Source organism: Herpailurus yagouaroundi, unplaced genomic scaffold (genome assembly GCF_014898765.1).
Source record: "Herpailurus yagouaroundi ecotype Mexico unplaced genomic scaffold, PumYag 250, whole genome shotgun sequence".
In the NCBI taxonomy this organism is placed as follows: domain Eukaryota; kingdom Metazoa; phylum Chordata; class Mammalia; order Carnivora; family Felidae; genus Herpailurus; species Herpailurus yagouaroundi.
In genome coordinates, this window is record NW_024412467.1 from 20441706 (window position 1) to 20462703 (window position 20998).

The following is a 20998-nucleotide window of genomic DNA, read 5'->3' on the forward strand; positions in this document are numbered from 1 at the left end:
CACCTCCTCCAGACTTTGCCTGGCTGCTCTTTCACTTCCCTGTTTTCTCAGGGGGATCTTCCCTGACTCTCCTGAAAATAAGCTACTGCTTTCTGCTTCACTGTCTCTGTACTCTACTGTCATTCACTGTACACATCACTACTTGAAATCACACCGCCAATGAACTTATTTCCTGTCCTTCCCAATAGCCCAGAAGCCCCTTGAGGACAGAGCCCTGTTGTCTTGGTCCCTGTGTATTGCCCACACCTGAACAGAACCTGGCACCCATCCGCTGAGTGTGTGTGAAAGAATAACATGCAGCAGATGGGAGAAAAGCCAAAAGTCCTTGGCTCCCCGAGGACTCAACAGATATATTATAGTCCAGCAGCATAAGCTTTTCCTGGATCCAGTGTGGAAAAGAATGGTATATTAAGGGTACCCTTTATGCAATCAATAGTGCCCACAGTAACATCTACAAAGATGAATTCCACCACACTACCTTACATTTCTTTAGAAACTGCATTACATTATTATATTATATTATATTATATTATATTATATTATATTAATTATATTATATTATTATACTATACTAATATTATATTATACTATACCATATTATATTATTAAATATTATAGAACTAAATTTTAACAATAGACAGGACAGGGCACCTGGGTGGCTCAGTCAGTTGAGTGTCTGACTCGTGATTTCAGCTCAGGTCAAGATCTCATGGTTCACGGGTTTGAACCTTGCATCGGGCTCTGCGCTGACAGTGCTTAGTCTGCTTGGGATTCTCTCTCTCTCTCTCTCTCTCTCTCTGCCCCTCCCCTGCTCTCTCTGTCTCAAAATAAGTAAATATTAAAATAAAATAGACACGGCTAGCATGGTGTCAGGCATATGGTGGGTGCCCAGTAAACATACATGGCTGAATTTTAAAAATTTCTATCATCTGCCATCAAATTAATTATTTTCATTTCCTCATGTTTCCTCTATCCCTTTCAAAATACAAGTATATACTTTTACATTGTCGTAACCACATATAGGTATTGATTTGTTTCCTATTTTACATTTTTTAACACTATTTTGATGTTGCAACCCAGTCTTTGTAATTTTTAACAACTATGTAACATTCCATCAAGGTGCCGTGCTATATAACTCACCTCGCCTCTTGGGGGCATTTGGCCACTGAGTTCACTGAAAGTAAAAACACCACATAAATTGAGGTAGGATCAGAAGTTCAGCAGAACCAAACCCACATTCTGACCAGGGCAGAGAATCAACTCAACTGCATGATGTCTGTCACAGAGCAGCCCAAATTCTCTCTATTGCATCTGTTTATTGGAACAAACTGTAGATTGTCGTCAGAAAGCTCCAAATCACTGCACAAATTATTTATGAAAGAATGACTTCAGCCATTGGCCAAGTGTAGCCAGACTCAGGAAAAGGCACCAGAGGAGGAAGAGGACGGAAGAGGCAGCAGCTGTAAGGGAGCTGGAAAGACTTTAATACAGGCGCCAGTCAGAGCCTGTTTTATTCCTCTGCTCTCTTGAGAAAACAGTCAGCAGTTTGTTAGGGGATGAATCAGTCAGAGTCAGAGGGGGAAGAAAGGGCTTGTATATCTTGAGGATTATTGTTAAAATGCTCGATAAGTGGCTGTAAAGGTATGCGGTTTTCTTCTTTTTCCTCTTTAAACATTTCCCCCTCTTGGTGTATAAGGCGAAATAGTCATTGGTAAGAATTTGGGGAACATGGGAAAGTATGAAGAAGAAAGTAAAAATCCCCTGTAGTCCTGTGAACTGGACTGGCCACTGTGACACGTGTGCTTGTCGTGATCTCCCTTACGGATACATCAATCTACATAAAAGTAGAATTACAACACCTAGCCTACTCTTTACCTTTAAACCTACTATATTGTGAATCTTTTGTTCAATGTCTCTAACAATTATTTAAAGTAACACAGTGTTGAATATGTGCAAAATAGTTCTTTGTGTTCAGATGAGGAAAGCAGAATTGATTTGTTTCTCCGTGGGTAACATACAGGTTGTTCCCAAATTTTCTTATAAATAATAATGCAGGACTCTTTGAATTCTTCTCAAATGAATTCCTTAGGGCAGTTTTTTGTTTTTTTGTTTTTTTTGGTTTTGGTTCTTTTTATTTTATTTTTTTTTATTTATTTTTGGGACAGAGAGAGACAGAGCATGAACGGGCGAGGGGCAGAGAGAGAGGGAGACACAGAATCGGAAACAGGCTCCAGGCTCCGAGCCATCAGCCCAGAGCCTGACGCGGGGCTCGAACTCACGGACCGCGAGATCGTGACCTGGCTGAAGTCGGACGCTTAACCGACTGCGCCACCCAGGCGCCCCGGTTTTGGTTCTTTTTAAACTGAAGTATAGTTAATACAATGTTACATTAGTTTCAGGTGGATCTATGAGTACCTGCTGAATTTTCTAGAAGAAGTATAATAGAAAGACAACAATCAATCGTCTTCCACACCAGCTGTCTGTGGTGATGATGGCAGAAAGACGGGACAGGGAAGTGAACCAGAGAGTAGCTATGTGAGAAATACAGGGAGTACTGCTTTGGTTTTTAACTCTGGTTTACCATAATTCTCATTTACCACTTTCATTAGGTCTTACCTCTATCGTTGATAGAGATATCTACCCTAAATCCTTCTCTCTGTGACACTGTGGATAAACAATGGTGGGGGATAACTGGACCTGCTAGTGGCTAGTGGTTTGGATGACTGCATAAACCACGGCTACTTTTACCATTAGAATTACAGTCTTGTTTGCCTGGTTATGAGTCTTCCTGTTGGAAGGGCACCTTTTCTCAAGGTTGTGGACTGAAATACAACTTTGCCTACATTTACGCCATGTCCGAGAGCACGCAAGTGTGCTGACCATGCAGCTGTTTCTCATGACCTCACTCAGTCTCAGCATCTGAGCTACACTGTAATGGTAGCCACTGGACTTAGTTGAAATCAAAATTTCATTAAGTAGCAGAAAGATACAATTGCTGTTAACTTACACCCGGATGCAGCTATTTCCACATTGGGTTTAAAGATAAAATTCTGCTACAGAGGGAGAAGAACCCTGTAGTTTGGGAAAACACTTTAATCAACTTATTATTATTCATATTATTATTATTATTATTATTATTATTATTATCATCAAGAACAGGGAAGGTGAAACAGAGGAAGCTAAACCACTCTAGTAGTTAAGTAAAAGGATATCCACATAGGGAGTTGTAATGAGAGAAACTGATTTGTGGGAGCTTCCTTGGGTCAGGCCAAAGAGATGGGAGTTTAGGGAAGAGCAGGCACTAGGGAGAAGCCAGGAAATAATAAATTTCCTCTAAAGAGACAGCTGCTTCCTGGTGTTACTCCAGAAACAAGACAAGAGATGGCCAGTAAGTGATTCACTGTGGTGACAAATCACTGATTGACTGTCACAACTGTGATGCAGAAATTCAGTTTTAGTTTCCTCTTCATTATTTCCAATCTCTTATAAGTCACTGCACCACTTAGGGTATCCTGAGGACTTAAAAGGAGGTGCAGTGATCAATGTCATGAAGCCAACAACCTGCGGAGTGTTGCCAAGACCGTAGAGGTGCTGGAGAAAAGAGCCAGAAACAAGAGCTAGAGGAGGGCATGATTATCCCCATGAGATCTGCAGAAACTCCACAGGGCATGATGGTTGCATACAGCTGAATATTTTTGTTTGGATTTTAAAGGAAAGGGTAAGAGAAGGCTTGCGACCCGAGGGCATATTTGGTTATAACCAGAAGCTGGTGATCACTCATTTTGAGGACCTAGTTTTAATGTCTTGCAGATATGGTCTCTAAAGATATAGAGGGTATCAACCGTAAGAAAGTATAGCCTGAAGGAAATGTTAGAAAGTAAAAGGCTTGCTTTCTCCTCTTTGTTTTCTGGCTTTCAACAGAAGGTCAGGTGCAGCATATCATCCTTCACCAGCAAGAAAATCTGAGACAATTTCCTAAGGACAGGCCTCTGGCAGGATGTTCCTGGAGCTTAGTTTACTATTCCAACCACAGATCAATGTGTTTTAGACATTCCTTCTGATCCAAGGGGCACCACTTTTGGGTCAAGACAAGATTGCAGGCTAATTCATTAGGATATCAGAGAGACAATGGACAAAATTCAAGAAAACACACAGCAGATACCTTTGCATCCTGTCCTCTGCTAGAACTTTCAGGGGAGTCCTTGGGAAATTTAGAGGGCTCACTCTAAAACTTTGAGGAATGAGGGGCTGAAAACTGAAAATGAATTATTTAAAATATCCTCTTTGTAATTCACAGACTTTAATGTGCACATATCAGGATACATTCCTCCTAGCTTACATATCACCTAGCTAAGGTAGACCCTTTGGCATTTCTAGAGGATGTAGGAATGAGACGTGTTTGGGGCTCCAGAGGCTATCAGACAGCAGAAACAGTGCCCAAGAAGCCCTCGAGCTACTAAAGGATGGCTGGGTATGAAATGAGGTGAATCTCCTCCCTCGAACATTATTTATCTAGATATTAAGAGGCTATCTCCAGTGGTGGCTCAGGGCACACAATCTATAGCATAGATTGTAAGTATAAGTGTCTTCTCTGATGTGGATTTAGTACCTTTAAGGGACATAAATCCTAGGTGGCTGACCCCTGCCAGCAGTTACCTTACTATAGGACGGGCTTCTATCGGGTTGTGAGAACCTTCTCAAGGCATCAGTCTCAGCTTTTCTAGATCCCTTACCTGCCCCCAAGTCTACAAAGGATGGTGACCTTCAAGAATTGATGGAAGTGTTCTTGGGGCACCTGGGTGGCTCAGTTGATTGTCTGACTTTGGCTCAGGTTATGATCTTGTGGTATGTGGGCTTGAGCCCTGCCTTGGGCTCTGTGCTGACAGCTCAGAGCCTGGAGCCTACTTTGGATTCTGTGTCTCCCTCTCTCTTTCTGCACCTTCCCAGCTCATGCTCTGTATCTCTCTCTCTCAAAAATAAACATTAAATTTTTTTTTAAAGAATTGATGGAAGTATTCTTTAAACCATATACATCTACCATATCTACAAAATAGTTTCTTTCTGTTGGTAAGTAATCTATCTTAGATCTCCAAGAAATTGGGTTGGGTATGTAAGACAGGTGTCAGAGGCACACTTAGGGACTGTTTCTTTGAGGAAAAGATTTTTGACACCCAGTTTGTCAATTTTTATTCAACTTGTCTGAAAGGATATTGTCAACTTCCCTCATGAAATTTCTCTTGTAGAGTTCCCCATTTAACCCATTGCCACTCTTGTTCTCCCTTTTGTTCAGCCCAAGCCCTAGAGGCATCGACCACTTATTTTTCTTACTTCTACCTCTATGTATTTCACATCCATCCATTGTTTGCAATTTTCATTATTATCAGTTGAACCCATATTCTCATTGGTGTCCCTTGAATGAACTGTTTGCTTGACAGACTGATTCATTCACTCATTCATTCTACACCCATTTTCTAAGTGCCTCTTTTGTGTTGGGCACAAGATAGAATTCCTGCCTTCAGGAATTTCACCACCAAGTGGATGAAACAGACACGTATGTGGACATTTCAAACAAGTGCAAAGCAAAACCAGAAGTGTTAGAAATGTATATACACACTCAGGACACCTGATGGCTCAACTCTTGCTTTTGGCTCTGGTCATGATCTCGCAGTTTGTGAGTTCAAGCACAACACTGGGCTCTGTGCTGACAGTGCAGAGCCTGCTTGGGATTCTCTGTCTCCTGCTCTCTGTCCCTCCCCAACTTGCTCTCTATCTCTCTCTCAAAACATAAATAAATAAACATTAAAAAAAAAGAATACACAATCATACACAAGCACATGGGAGAAGGAACAATGACCCTGGGCTTTGGCGACAGTCCCTTGCTTGTCCCTCTTCCAGGGGTGGGTGCCTACTCTTCTCTGTCCTACTCACTGAAGCCAGGTTAATTTCCCAAAGCAGTGTTGCGAGGCCAATATTCCTAACAGGGATTCATCTAGCACCTGCAGGACTTCCTCACACACACACGGACTGATTATCAAAGGCACCTGCCTGTGTCTTTTTGCTGTGGCTCTAATTGTTAGAAAGTCTTTGGAATATATCACCTATCTACTCTGTTGTTAGAGAAGTCTGGCTAATGGAATTTTATTATGTTGGCCCATTGCCAAGTTCTTAACAGATACTATGGTGTAAAGGGGCAAAGGTGGGAAGAAAGAACTTGTTGAAAGGGAGTTAGAAGAAGGAAATGTAAGAAAGCTGAACACAAATGTTAGCTACTTTACGACTGTCTTACGGACCAGTCCTTTTTAGTTATGGTGACTTTGATTATCAGCGTTTGCACCATGTTCATAAAAAAAAAAAAAAAGATACATGGTTTGATAAGAGTATCTTTTGATTCACAAATATAAATTATATGAAATTAATCATCTTCGGTTATGCATTTCAAATGTTTTTTTAACTAAAAGAATATCCGCTCATGAAACTAATGAGCAACAATCTCGACGTGTGGGCACTTTAAATATACATATGCCTCTGAATTTGAGATAGATTTTTAAAGATCTATTTTGGTCACTGTTAAAGTAAAGCAGGGCAAAGTAATTCTTTCCAACAGTAATAACCACCTCTTGGTTGTTCCAGGAATGACTATGCTCTGTGGATTTCTCAAATGGAATTTTCTTTGTACTAGGCAAATATTGAGACAACATTTAAGTTGGCTCAAGTCTGTCTATATTGACTTCAGGAAGCAGCAAATATCATGGGACAATACAAGGGTGAGAGAGGGAATCTTGCAGTCATTACCACCAAGGCAAGATGAAGCATACATTCACAGAAAGTTGACCATAAGGATTTTCTCTCACTAACATAGTATAAAAGCACAGACTAAGTCCTATTAAGTTTGGGAGAGTTTAATAGATATAAACAAAGTGAGACTTTTGCATGCAGAAATATGGCTCCATCTACAATTTTCTAAACTGCTTTGATCTTTGTATAAAATCCTATTTGAATCATTTAATGTATTATCACAAGGCACATGGCATACATCCTACCTTAATGTGACACCATAAATGTCCTTATGGCTAGCTGTGCTCCCTGAATCCTTTTATGAGGATGTTATTGAGAATTTAAGCAGATCCTAAACTAGGACACCAGATTCATGTGCAATAAAATATACTGTTAGTCTCAGGATTTAAAAATGGAAGATTATATAAATGCGTATTTCTGGATATATAGCTGGCCTAATGTGTATGATATTACATTTGTATTTAACAAATGCAAAGTCCAGTTGAATTAATGAGGGCCTAATAGGAGAATGAAGGAGAGAAAAAGACGAATCAAATAAAGAACTCATCAATAATAGACGAGTATAGACACCCCTCATTCAACTAATGTTCCATTCAAGTGACTTTCCTTGATTAGTGAGGCTAGCATCTTTACGTATCATTTAGAAAATCTTCCTACATACTTAAATGGAGTGTGTTAATTAAACTTTTCTGTAGCAAACTTCAGTCAGGTTGTTTGGACTGCTTTTATTAGTTTTATATGAGCCTAACCAAATTGAATAGACTTTATTTTAATTTATACTTTAAATGCCTTCTTCATTCAATAAAAAAAGTGAAATTTCCCTTAGGTAGGAGAAAAAGGATGATTTTTGCCATAGTTTCAATGCAGCATATGCCACAATTATCATCAAGATGTTGTTCAATATGGGGAGAAGGTGATTAAGAAAACACGTTCTGTGACACAGAAAAGAAAATGAAATTTAACTTCCTGCCGGATATGTTAACCAATGGAAAACACGAGGAAAACAATGTTCTTCTGTAGGGTATTTATGTATTTGTCCTGGTTTGTGTTCTTTATCTGTAAACTGATAAGAACAGATACTACACTTGATCTTAGTCAAAAGGCCGAGAAGTGACTGTGTTCTTTATCTCTAAACTGTTCACTCTGTTTTGGTGAAGATTAGCTCTTCTTGTAATGTTTTCTAATTTTCTAAGTTACTCTTTCTAATGTTTCTAAGTTACTCTTGTAAAGTAAACGAAACTTGGAAGCACAAGTCCAAAATCAAGATATACTGTTTAATTACTGGGTGATGTTCTTACTACACTTCCCCTATGACTTACCCTAATTTAATAGGTCTCTTCAACATTTATAGGTGGTACAAGTGGAATGGCAGGTGACATATTTTGTGACTAAACAGTTACTGTAGACAATATTATACAGATAACAAGACACATGCACACAGGTTGCATATGGCTTTATGACTTCAGCAATTCTGCTAGGTTTTCAATGAAAAGGGGTATATTTTCTCTGTTTCCTAGAATCTCATGTCATTCCTCTCCAGAACCTCTTCCTTTGAAGAGAGCCATGGAGACTGGGGACACATGGTGACTAAATCCTTGTGCTGAGAACACACATGCCATTACCAGTTACTTATTATCCACTACATGTCATCTATCTATTCATCCACCCATCTACCTACCTACCTACCAATCTATGTGTTTGTGTCTGCAAACGTGCTATAGTTTTTACTGACTCAATAGGTGAATATATGCAAGCTTATCCATACCTTCTTCACCAAATATTTATTGACCATGTTGTGCCAGATACTGTGCTTTTTATTTCGTTTCTCCCTAAAAAATGCAGATTAGAAAATATTTTAGTTACCCATAATAATTGGGAAATATTAGGTAAAAAGTACAGAATAGAAGTAGTAAAAAGAAAACAAAGCTCTGGCCTGCCACTACCCACTTCTTGGGACTTTGGGCATTTCCCTCTGACTGTGTTGGTCTTAACTTTTTCATTTGTATAATGAAGGAACAGGACCAGACAATCTTTAAAAAATCTCCCTGAGTACAAAATGTCAGAGTTCCAAATATGGAAGTATTTTATACTTTATAACGTTGAAAACGGGCTAAAATAGTGCTTCTCCCAGAAGAACAACGACATTGATCTTATTTAGGTTACAAGCATTCCAATGTGAGAAAAAGGCAAATATTGTGCTTCTAACCCCTGCTTAAGAATCTGAGCCCAGGCAAAAAGAAATTGGGCATTCACAGAACTGTTGAACAAAACAAGTATGAATGACTGTAAACATTTCATAAATTTCACGTGCCATAAAATATAACAGTCAAATCAGTACCCCTTGTCTATAGTTGCTTGATAAGTGGAGGATGAGGATAGAAACAAGATTTCCCAGCCTCTCTATTGCTTCAGGGTATTTGAACATCCTCCAGGGGCCAAGCATCAGTGTCCCCTGTAGTTGGGCCAATTGGAACTAACATCTGACCATCAGGGTCTTCTCTTAATCCAGCTATCAAACACAAAAGGAAGTGGCCTTGAGGAGAATATTTACAAATGGAGAAAGTTTGGGCTGTTACCAGTTTGGGCCAATAGATACAAAGAAAATAAGTGGTGTGAATCTGTCAACATGCAACAATTTCTCTGATTTGTGACACCGGCTTTCCCATTTCTTTCTTTTATTTTTTTTTGAAGAGTATGCACCAACTGAAAATAGTCATTTTTAAAATGACAAAAAAAAAAAAAAAAAGAGGACAAACAGTTTCTAAGTCAGTGCTGGAATATAATATATACATGAATCTTTGGCTGGGCCAAAAAACTTGGCAAGTCTTCAACATTTTGGTTAGCATTTGGTTGACTTAAAAAGTTATATGGTTAATTCGTATAAATTATATAAAAATGAAGATAAATAAATATGTAAGCAAAATTAAAGGATACTATAATCCTACCATCCAGACACAAGCAGTTGACATCTTGTATAGTCTTCTAGTCTTCTGCAATGTATACACACATTATACATATTATGTCTGTATTTATATTCATCAATAAATCCATGCCATCCTGCAGGCATATCTAGGTGTCCAAAGAGCTCTGGAGATGACGATGTTGGCACACCTGTGTGTGTGTACATCTGTGTCCTAAGGCACCCCATTTGGGAAGCTTTGCTCTACACTCTCCATAAATTTGACTGTCTGAAACCAGCATCGTCAGCACTGCAGCGAAGCAGTAGCTTGATTTCTTGGAAAGCACCCACGGTTCTTATATCTGCCCCTCACTTCAAAAGAGCTGGCACAAGTCCAGTTAGCATAAATTTGGCTAAATTCTACACCAGTGTTGGAGAGCACAGAATTCTTTACTGTCCAAGTCCCACTTTTAGAATAAAGCCATTGTTGAGGCACCTGGGTGGCTCAGTCAGTTAAGCGTCCGACTTCAGCTCAGGTCATGATCTCGCGCTCCGTGAGTTCGAGCCCCACGTTGGGTTCTGTGCGGACAGCTTGGAGCCTGGAGCCTGCTTCTGATTCTGTGTCTTCCTCTCTCTCTGCCCCTCCCCTGCTGATGCTCTGTCTCTCTCACTCTCAAAAAATGAATAAATGTTAAAAAAAATTTTTTTTAAATAAAGCCATTGTAACTGTGTCCTTACTGACATGTCTCTCTTCTCCCTCCTCTGGACATTGCACCAGGGTGGACGGGCCCAAATCTGTGTCCTGAGATGAGCATGGAGAAATGGTGTGCTGAGTCCTGAGCACAGAGGGAGGCAAGCAGGTACTATAGGTAGTACCCGTGCACTTCAGTTCCTCAAGCATGACTGACCTCATGCCAGGCACCATGCACGAGCACAAGATGAGGCTTTCGCCCTCAATGTACAAAGCTGGTTTGAAGCAGACACATATATTGTTAGAATCAACATGGGAAGTACAAGCTGCTGCTGTCACTGGTTTATGTTTCCTCAAGTTCCTTTAGGGTAGGGACACATCTATTCAGTCTATTTTGTCTCTTCTCAATGGGAAGCACAGTTTGGGGCACAAAGAAGGTGCTGGAACACTTGGCTGGTAGACTTAGTATTGAGCTGCAGTGGTAGATGTGATAAACTTCCTGCCCAGTTATAGTCTCCATAGGTCTTTAGTTATGCTAATTACCCATGTTTTGCCCTAACTGGCTAGGGATTCTGTATGTCACAGCGGGAGGGCACAGAGGGTGCATTCATGGCAGTGGCTTGTGTCATCCCATTACTATCACCATGCAAAGGTGTTTCTACTCCAAAGGCAAAACACAGTGTTGCCAAATTCCAAAAACAGAAAGGAACACATGTCGTCAGTGGCAACCAAACTTCGTTTCTGTCATGAATCACTGTGGCCTCATTCTGACAGGTCCAGTTGCAACCTAGCCCTGGATCACACCAAGTAGTGACTCAGCTACATTGAGACTTCAGATGCTATTTTTAAGGGGGGGGGGGGGTCGGGGAGGTACAGAGAAGCTATATTATGTTTTCCTGAATTTTAATAGCCTAAACTAAATCTTTAGGAAAAGTTAACTGCCCCCAAAATTATGTAACTTATACAGTTTACTTTTTATATCATAGTTTGCCCATTGAAGTCACAAATCATTCTCATGACCAAAATTGATCTGATCAAAATGGAAGAGGGAAGTTTTCAGAAGAGTCTGGGTCCAAGGAAAGCAACTGTGGTGCACAGTGGAAAGAACGCCAGCCTGAGAGTCAGAAAGCCTGGCCTTGGTACGCTTAGTAGTGACATTTGGAGTGACCGGTTAGTGAGGCTGGGCCAGGTGTGCTGGGGGGAGTCTTGGGGACTGCGGGTGTGGGTGAGTGTGGTCTGCCCTGCTGGCTTTGTACTTTGGATCTGGTGAAGGAGACTGTCCTGACCCCAGTGAACCTGCCTGAGACTCCACATACTTCGATGCTGTCTTTGTGCTCTTATCTTCCCACCGAAGGGGCTCTGCTGTTTCCTAACTCTCACATAGCTACCTACTGACTCCTGTGTTCATCCACTCATCCTTCTCTGGAGTTTCTCCAAATGCCACCTTCTCTTGAGTGATCAGAACAGCACACATGTTTCCAAAGTAGATAACATGATATTTTTGTTGAAAACTAGGACAGTGTTTTCCTCAAATCCTCATTCCTCACGATGATTGGAATTTTGTTTCCTCTCCTGGCACCGTCCCTATCTTCAGGGGAACAGCCCACCTACAGTGAGTCTTAACTTTAATTCTTGGACAAAAGTGGAAGGCTCATAGGTGTTCACCTCTCCACATTCGTGTGGTTTCTCCTGTGCATGTCCCCTCACCGCTGTTGGTAGAGTAAGCCATCTAGCTTCGGAGATCTCTCGTGACTCAAATTCTACTCTAAAAAGTGTTCCTTTGATGGAAACATTTTTAAAAGGTAAATGACCCTCTGTAAACATGTTTTTGGTTCTTTGAGGAAGTCCTTCTTTTCTATTTTTTTCCAGAGTAAACACTCTTTCAGGTTGGAAGGCCTAGGGAGAAATAATATCCAAACTGGCCCTATGACTCTGAGAGGAAGCGGTTAATGAAAGGAGGGGGCTAATAATCTACAGAGAAATCTGTTATCACAATGATGCTGGATATAAGGATTCTTTCTGGAACTTCAGGAAGTTCCGAATAGAAACAGAGAACTGCACAGAACCCCAGTTTAATGCTGAGATTTCCTGTTGCCACACCACACAATTCAATGCCTGAACAGCTCATTAACCAACCACTTTGAGCAACAAAGCCGTCCAACTCTGGGGACAGGAAGAGCGGAGACAGAGTGGGAGTAGCTCCTACGTCATGTTCTGAAAGCTCAGTCGTGGAGCCTCATTTTTTCTTTCTGAGGAACTCATGGACGCTGAAACTTCCTCCTCCTCAGCTGTTGGCCAGCAGCAGGCCCTAAATTAGTTAAATTTAACTATAATAAACATGCTGCAAATGAATTATATTTAACTCTAACAGCCACCTCAGGGTTTGTCTCGAGATGGAATAATTTTAGCTTATGCCACCATACGTCCCCTAACTAAGGCAGAAAGTAATTACCTAAGCATTTACCATAACAAGTTCACTGACACTCACTATTTATTATAGTGTGTGAACATTCGAGTCTTTTGTATAGTCAGGCATAGACTGTAGGCTGCTGAATGTGTAGTCTCAGATGGACGCAATAGGGACACCAAAAATAAAAATGTTTCAGGCAAATATAAATCCGGTAGAACCACCTAACTTCATCTTCATTAACAATTAGTAATAATTTTGGAGAGTCCCAGTTGAAACTTTTATATTGTCAGTAGAACAGGGCCAGCTAAGAAATTGAACACTGTAGGTCAGATGATAAGCTTTTTGAGAGAAAAGGTACATGGAAACACTTATAAAGTGTATTTATTTAAAAACAACAACAACATAAAATTGGGCTTCAGTGCTATGCATGCTAATGAGAAATCATGTTTATCTATCCATTAAAGCAGGATCTTACTCAGTAGCATTTGCTTAGGGGAACAGTCTGTGTTTCTCAAAGTACCTACAAGTAATAACAACTTAAACTGCCATTCCTCATAAAATATTCTGATATTCTATACTTCATTTGTTCTGAATAATCTCCCCATTTGAAAAATTCTCACTTATTCACTCATCCCTTGTGCATTTATTATGCATCAGTTGTGGGCTGAGTACTATAAATGTAAAGAACAATAAGACATGGTCTCTGCTTTCTAGAAGCTAAGAGCTGAGTAGGAGACACAGCCCTGTAAACAGATGACTTCCTGCAGTGTGATATCTGCAATGATTAGTGAGGTATACTGCCCGTTCAATGAAAGTTAATTTGTTTGGTATTGATTTATGGGATTCAAGAAGGAGAACCTAACTATGACTTGACGAATAGCCAAACTGCCTGGGGCTGGCCCTGGCCACTGCACACCCTTTGTATACATGTGCTTTTAGGGCAGAATCACCCATATTTAAGTGCATATGTCATTAACATGCTACATTTAATTGGTATATGTGATCTGTGAAGCTTCATGTTTTCACTTCTTGCCTTAAAGAGGCTTACAAGAGAAAATATATAATAAAAAACGTTTAGATATGAATGAAAATGAAGAATAAATATGAGGGGTGGTATGTTCTTGACGCCTTTTCAAGCCAGACTCATTTCAGCCCACTCCCTCCCTGTTCCCCTCCAGAGGCCATGAACCATATGAGCAAATACAAAGAGAGACCTGCAGGTGTGGGTTGAGAATGAGGTAGAAGGGTGCTTTGGCCAACTCAGACCCTCTTGTCCTTCACCAGCTCTGGACTGGGGTGCTGGGTGTTGTTGAAGCTGACAAGGTGCTAGCCCAGCATCCCCTCTGTTAGGCTGCCTTCTCAACTGATTCTCTCAAGAGCCCACAGGGGGCAGGAGAGGCTCACAGGGCAGGATTCAGCAAGTCCAGACTTGTGGCTGAAATCCATCTAGTGGCACCTCTCTCCTGACAGAACAGTGTGGGGAGGGGAAATTTCAGGAAGAGTAGGCCTGCAGAGATCAGGAAAGGGGGCAATGCAAACAGCAAGCTCTGAAGGCTTCTGCGTAGAGCCGGATGACCTTCACCCCCAGCCCTGAGCCTCTTCCCCACCAGAGTGAAAGGGAAAGTGGTGAGTAACATAATTCTTAAGATTAAATTTACCTGCACCTTAAGGCAAGCCAGGTTTTTCTTGGCAGTTAACTCTTAAGACATTTCTCACAGAAGGTTTTATAGAGGGGGTGCTGAAGGATAATAATGGATAGGATCCTCAGCAATCTTCCTGTTGGACATTCGGTAACACATTGCATATGGCTGTTTCTTACAGGACCTGATGATGAACGCCTAGTACAAGCTGCTCAAGCTTCTCTCCGTGAAGGCCCGAATAACGATGTGGACACGGTGTTATAAAATGATTCCCACAGAAGGATGGGAATTAACATTTGTTTGTTTGTTTCAGGTATGCACTAGGTACTCCAGATTTATTATTTAAACACAACTCTCTTGAAAACACTACCCAGTAAGTATTACTATCCTCATTTTTACAAGTGAGCATACAGAGACCCAGAGAAGTTAAGTAACTTGATCAAGGCATACAGCAACCAAAAGGTAAAACCAGGATTCCAGCTTGGATATGTCTTCAAAGCCACACCTTTTTGCTTCAGCTGTTTCTAAATAATATTCTTTATTATAATATTCTTTATAATATATTTATATAAATATATACATATTTATAATATTCTTTTTGAAATGTTCTGCCTGAATCAAGCTGTAAAAACCACCTAAAAATCAATTCATTTAGTTAGGTTTTAGGGGTTCTTTTCCAACTGATTTCTCTGATGATCTGACCAAAATGATCAATTGGCTGGCTATTTCACTGTCATACAGACATTTGGGTAAGTCAGTCCCACACTTAAACTGGTGCAATATCATTTATATTAGCTGTTGCTGTCCAGCAGTACAAGAGCAAACATAAATATTTGCTAATGTGGCTGCGTATAAAAGACAAATAAAACTCACATTATATACAAGTCACCCCCATTTATAAGTAAAATTCAACATAACTGAAGCTACTGAACCCTACATCATCCCTTGGGGGAAAAAGCCATATTTAAAAACCTCTCATCTGTTTTCAGACCAACTATTTATTGTCAGCGTACAGAGACTTCTGAAGGAGTCGAGCTGAGGAACAGCTGAGAGAAACTCTCTGATGACGGGCATGAAAGCAGTGTGTGCCAGGAAACAATAAAGCGGGGGGTTGGAGACAAAACTCAGCAGCTCAGGAAGCACACACACCACAGGCATAATTTCTCATCAGTGTCAGAAAGTGCTTCTCCTGCTCTAAGAGGTGGTCACTAGCAGCCAACACAGTTTAAGAAGAGAGAGCATCTGTCTTCATCAACCCACTCAAGGTGTGTTTACCTACTGGAAACTCAGAGAAAAAGAAATGTAAACTAACTAAATGTGGTTCATGTCTTCACCTCTCTTTGCTCTGTCTCCATTTCTCCATTTGCAAACTAAGAGCTTTGAACAGAGCTAAGGGCTCAACTGGGTCTGACATTCTATAATTCTATGAATTCAGCCACTGGCTCTATGACTGGTATTGATTTTTTTTTTAAGGGGTTATCTTTAATATCAAATGATACTTCTTTTTTCTCCCCAGATTTTGGTTTTGTTGGTCATGATCTTAATCACATTTTGATCATTTTGTCTATTTTTGTATCTCTAGTGTCTAGCACTGCATATGCACGGTACATGGCAAATCTTCATCATGTACTAAATATTGATTAAATTTTTGTCTCTCCTTTCAACTGGCAAGCCTCCTGGAGCTCCCGGTACTGAACAGGAGAAGACTCAATACGGTTCTTGCACAATGAGGCTGGCTGCCCTCTTGTTATCAAGAGTCACTCATGGAGCATCTAGATTGGCACCTCTTCCAATTCAAAGCACATTCTGGGACCTGCAGTGGCTGTTAATCAGCAAGTGTTTACTGAGCTTGCTTTAATGTGCTTTGCTCCCTCTCTCTCTAAAAAAAAAAAAAAAAAAAATGGTGCCCCTTACTTCTGTTTCTTTTAGGTAAGAAATAAATATTCTAAGTTAGTTGAGGGAGTTGGATTTTTCTTTGTATAGTTCACCACTCCTATTTCAGGGCATTATACATAGGAGGAACTCAATATTTGGGGGTTAACAGAGTTCAGTGATTTAATAAACACCACAGTCTTTTCAAGCACAGTACCCTAGATCTTCTATGACTAGGAACCCTCCTTTCCTACTTCTGGATCCTACCGTGGGGCTAGATGCACCTCCCCTTTTTAGGTCTCTTCAATGCCAATGCCTCTACAATTATAGCCACCTCTTTTCCCTCATGATACTCTTGCCAGATCACCAACTCGTTCTATTCAGAAGAGTGCAATTGCCGTAAAGAGAAAGCAGGAGGCTCTCACCTTCTGCTGCGATGTCACCCTGTAGCTCGTTTGTGGCTAGCTTTTGGTTTACTCACTTGAATTCTGCCAGGGTCTGTTTTGTGAAAGAATTAAAAAGGCAATACTATGTAGTTAAACTTCAAAGGAAATAGTTAAAGGAAAGAAGCACAATTTCCATTATCTTTCCAAATGGCTAAATGCATTTCAGCCCCTTATGTTTCCAAAAACTGTTTATAATGTACTTTTCTCTATTCTAGGTCACTGAAACGCCTGCCCTGGGCTATGTGTTTCTGGCTCAGACATCCTCATATGAGGGGAAAATGAATACAATAGAAACATAAAGCATACAGCCTTATTATCAAGCAGATAGAAACCACCTCATATACACACACCCATGCCTCTGTGTCTCCTTGACATTCTCATCTCAAATCCCTCAGGAGTGTGTGAGTACTAAATCTCCAAGAAATTCTTTCTTTTTTGAAGACAAGCTGCATTATGGCCCCAGCATGCCTGTCTAGTCAGCATTCTCTGCGCATTCTCAAAGCTGTGCCCCATGGGCTCAAGAAACACAGTAGACCGCCAGCCCTAGCATTGTCCCTAGAGTGGGCCTAAGGAACATGGCCTCCTACCCACCTGCTGCATCTCCTCCACTGCCATCAGCCAGCTGAGGTTCCAGGCTTTAGGGATATTAGAGGGTCCCCAAGGAAAGCCACCAGTCAGCACCTTGGCCAGCTGAGCCTCAGTTTAGGCTCTGTCAGGACAATAGTCTTATGTGACCACCCAGATTCTGCTTAACAAACACCCCATTGTTAGAAAGCTCTTTGTATGAGCTGAGATCAACCTCTTATAATTTTCTCCTACTGGTCTTAGTCCTGCGCCTGAAAGAGTATATTCCATTTTCATCATGAAATTGTCTCTTTAAAACAACATAAAGTAAACAAAAAGCCAGCATCATTGGGTATGGAGGAATAGAGAAAACTAGGTGAAGAGTACTGGATCAAACTGATAAAGAGAAGCTTCTGTGTGATGAAGAAGCAGTGAAAACAGGACCCTTCCAATCTCTTCTTTGTCCAACTGCCTTTGAGCTATGAGGGGACAGACCCAGAGAAATCGCTGGAGAGCAACAGTTATAAAATTTGACAAGTACATAATAAGTGCCTACTCTGAGGAAGGTCTCATGTTAGTGCTAGGTGCAGAGATGAGGTTCCTGTCCTCAATATCTCATGTTCTACCAAGAGAAATACACAAATCCAGATCTAAACACAATACAATGTCCATTATTCAAAACATTTACAGTCATGGAGTTATGGGTTACTTTGTGCTTTTGAGATGACACTTTTTATGAATTAATTATTCATCTAAAATAGAAGTAGAGGAAATCAAAGGAAGTCAATTTTGGGATATGGATATACCAGGGAAATCACTGATGCAAGACCAAGGAGAGATATGTAGACTCTCTTGGTCATGAATCCATGCCCAGGACTTGGGGGCTGATTTCCTGGGTGGGAAGTGATGCCCTTCCCTAACATGGCCCTAATGGCAATGCCAGCTGTCTTGAGGGCCAGGCCAGCTCAGAGGACATTTTCTAAGTGGGATTGAGTTGAAGGGGTCTACTTGGCTCTTAGCCACTCAGATATCTTTGATTTCTGGCCCTTTCTCTCCTCTTCTAGTGCAGGAGAGTTTCTATCTTCAGCATAAAATTAGCATAGAGATGAAGCCATTTCAGGGGATATACAGTGAATTGACACAGCAGACATTACGTTTTTCATTTCTAAAATGAAAAAGTTACCTTTTTTCTTTAAAATCCCAAGACTGCCACTTAATTTGTGTTAGCCTGCACTTCCACTGTTGCTCTGTCAACAGTGGAGCAGTGCTGAGGAAGGCTGAAGAAGGTGGAGGAAGATAGCAGCTGTGGGCTGTGAACAGAGTCCTCTATCCATGGGGACACCTAAGCACCTGCAGGGCATGGCACTGGGCGGCTTGTGGACAGTTCATCCTTGGAGCCTCTAGTAGACACACTGATAATGGCCCAGGAGTGAACAGTAGTGCTGACCAAATCTTGTCTCAAGATATACAGGGCAGAACCTGGTCCAAATTCACTCCTGTCTGTCTCTGACTTCCCTCACATCATTTCAAAGGCTTCTTCACTCTCCTTCCTTTTCCTACTGGAAAAAAAGATTCTGAGTAGCTAGGCTGGGACGAATGACAAATTTGCCATGGAACTGGCCCCACCTCTTCTTCCTCACCAACTTTTGTCTTTTTTTAGGTTTTCTCACGTCCCTCCTCTCCACTCTTTTAAGCTCTTAAGTTCTGTCCACTTTTTCATTAGTGGATTGGTTCTGATCTCATCGGAAAACATTCTCTGAATCATTAACAACATAAGATGCTATGGAAAGCTGTCTGCTGGTGGCCCCAAAGGCAATCTCTCTTCAATGTCACTGTCAGAGCTTTTCAATTAAGGGAGCACAGAGTGGCTCTGAATAACACTGGATCTTTACAGCAAATGATTCCATCCAAACAGATTTAGGAAGAATGTTTTCTGGAAAGTTCAATCATCTGATTCCACGGCTAAACAGTCTAAAAGAGCTAAAAAATAATGTTATTTATGTGTACCAAGCTAGAGGAAGGTATTCTGTGTCTCTGAGAGTCATGCTGTTCCTCCTGGGTGGGTGGGGTGGGGGTAGTGTTTTTAATGCAAAGGGAATAAATACTGCTTATTGCATATATGGAAAATGATAAATCAACATTCATATAATATAAAATCTTATTAGATCATATGAATTTAGACACTGTGAAAAACTGGACATACAATAACCTACTTTTAAAGTTGCATGTGATGAAGACGAGGTGTCTCCTAAATGAAACCTCCAACAAAAGGAGGCAGGAAGACAGACTTCTGAAGCCCATTCTAGTATCTAAAATAGCTAGACTCTGTTAAGTGTTTCATATGTGCCAGCTATTGTTCTAAGAGTTTTATATTAACTCTTTTTTTCTTTTTTAAAAAATGTTTATTTATTTGTGAGAAAGAGAGAGAGACAGAACATGAGTGGGGGAGGGGCAGAGAGAGAGGGAGACACAGAATCCGAAGCAGGCTCCAGGCTCTGAGCTGTCAGCACAGAGCCCGACACAGGCCTCAAACTCATGAACTGCGAGATCACAACCTGAGCCAAAGTAGGATGCTTAACTGACTGGGCCACCCAGGTGCCCTGTGAGTTAACTCTTTCAATGGTTATAATAATCATATGAGATTAAGTAGTATTAGGTCTAGTTTATACAGAAGTAAAAAGGGGCACAAAGAAGTTCTAACCTGTCCAAGGTCACACATGGCCGGTAAATGGCAGGCCCAGCATTCAAACCCAGGCAGCCTTCCCCGGGCACCTTCCCTTTTGACCAGTGCTATTATACATTGCTAGCTTCTCATGAAAGAACCTGAAAAATAGCTAGTTAGCATCATTTTCTTAGATACTTATAATTTTGGTTAATTACTAAAAGTAGTATTATGCAGTCTTTACACACATTTCAACTAATCTAGGTAACACTTGTTCCTGAATTAGTTGAAATGGCAAATGCCAGAAATGGGAATGGCCTCAGTAGACAATACTTCTCTCTCTGACTACATCCTGAGAGGAATCCTGGGAGGCTCCTTCTGCACACAAGGGGTTACATGAAGCTTTCTTTGGAAGCTGGCAGTATGGGTAACGACTTCCACATTGCTGTTGGAGCAAGTGTAACATAGCACAGAGGTGTTATGACAATGATTGTCATATTTCATAAATTACATTCTGCTATTCACAGGAAAGTCCCTGCAAAACTAAAGCAATAATATGCATACAGAACAGCAGTAATAATATTGTAAGCAATGCATTGTAAGGATGGGGACATATAACAAATGAAAAATACAGTCTGTAATAAAAGAGCTGAGAGAAGAAACGAATACTGTGAAAAAAACATGTTGTGAATTTAAAAACATGTTGAGACAGAATAACTCATGGTAAGAAGTTAATAAAAAATTACAGTGGCCTGGATCCATGTCAAAGATAAGCCCAAGTAGAAAATCTAAGCAAAACAATAAAAACATTTTTTCGTTTTTTTTTTTTTTTTTCATTCAATGTAAAATATCTTTTTGTCCAGTTGAACACAGTAACTTCTGGAGAGATTAGTTCAATAAAAGGCTTCCCAATGAAGGAAGGAGGCTGGTGTGCTTTGGCAGTATGAGACCCCCAGAAAGGATCTGTGCCTAAGTCAAACCACAGGGGGACAGCCTCATCCTCATTCACAGCACCCACC

The 20998-nt window shown here is 40.7% G+C and overlaps 1 protein-coding gene and 1 pseudogene across 21 annotated transcripts in view; both read right to left on the reverse strand.

Moving 5' to 3' along the window:
* The window catches only part of FARS2 (phenylalanyl-tRNA synthetase 2, mitochondrial), a 621462-nt gene that overhangs the window by 168546 nt on the left and 431918 nt on the right, over window positions 1-20998 (reverse strand). The gene's annotated exons all lie outside the window — the stretch shown is intronic.
* Window positions 7812-7910, reverse strand: LOC121020643 (uncharacterized; annotated as a pseudogene).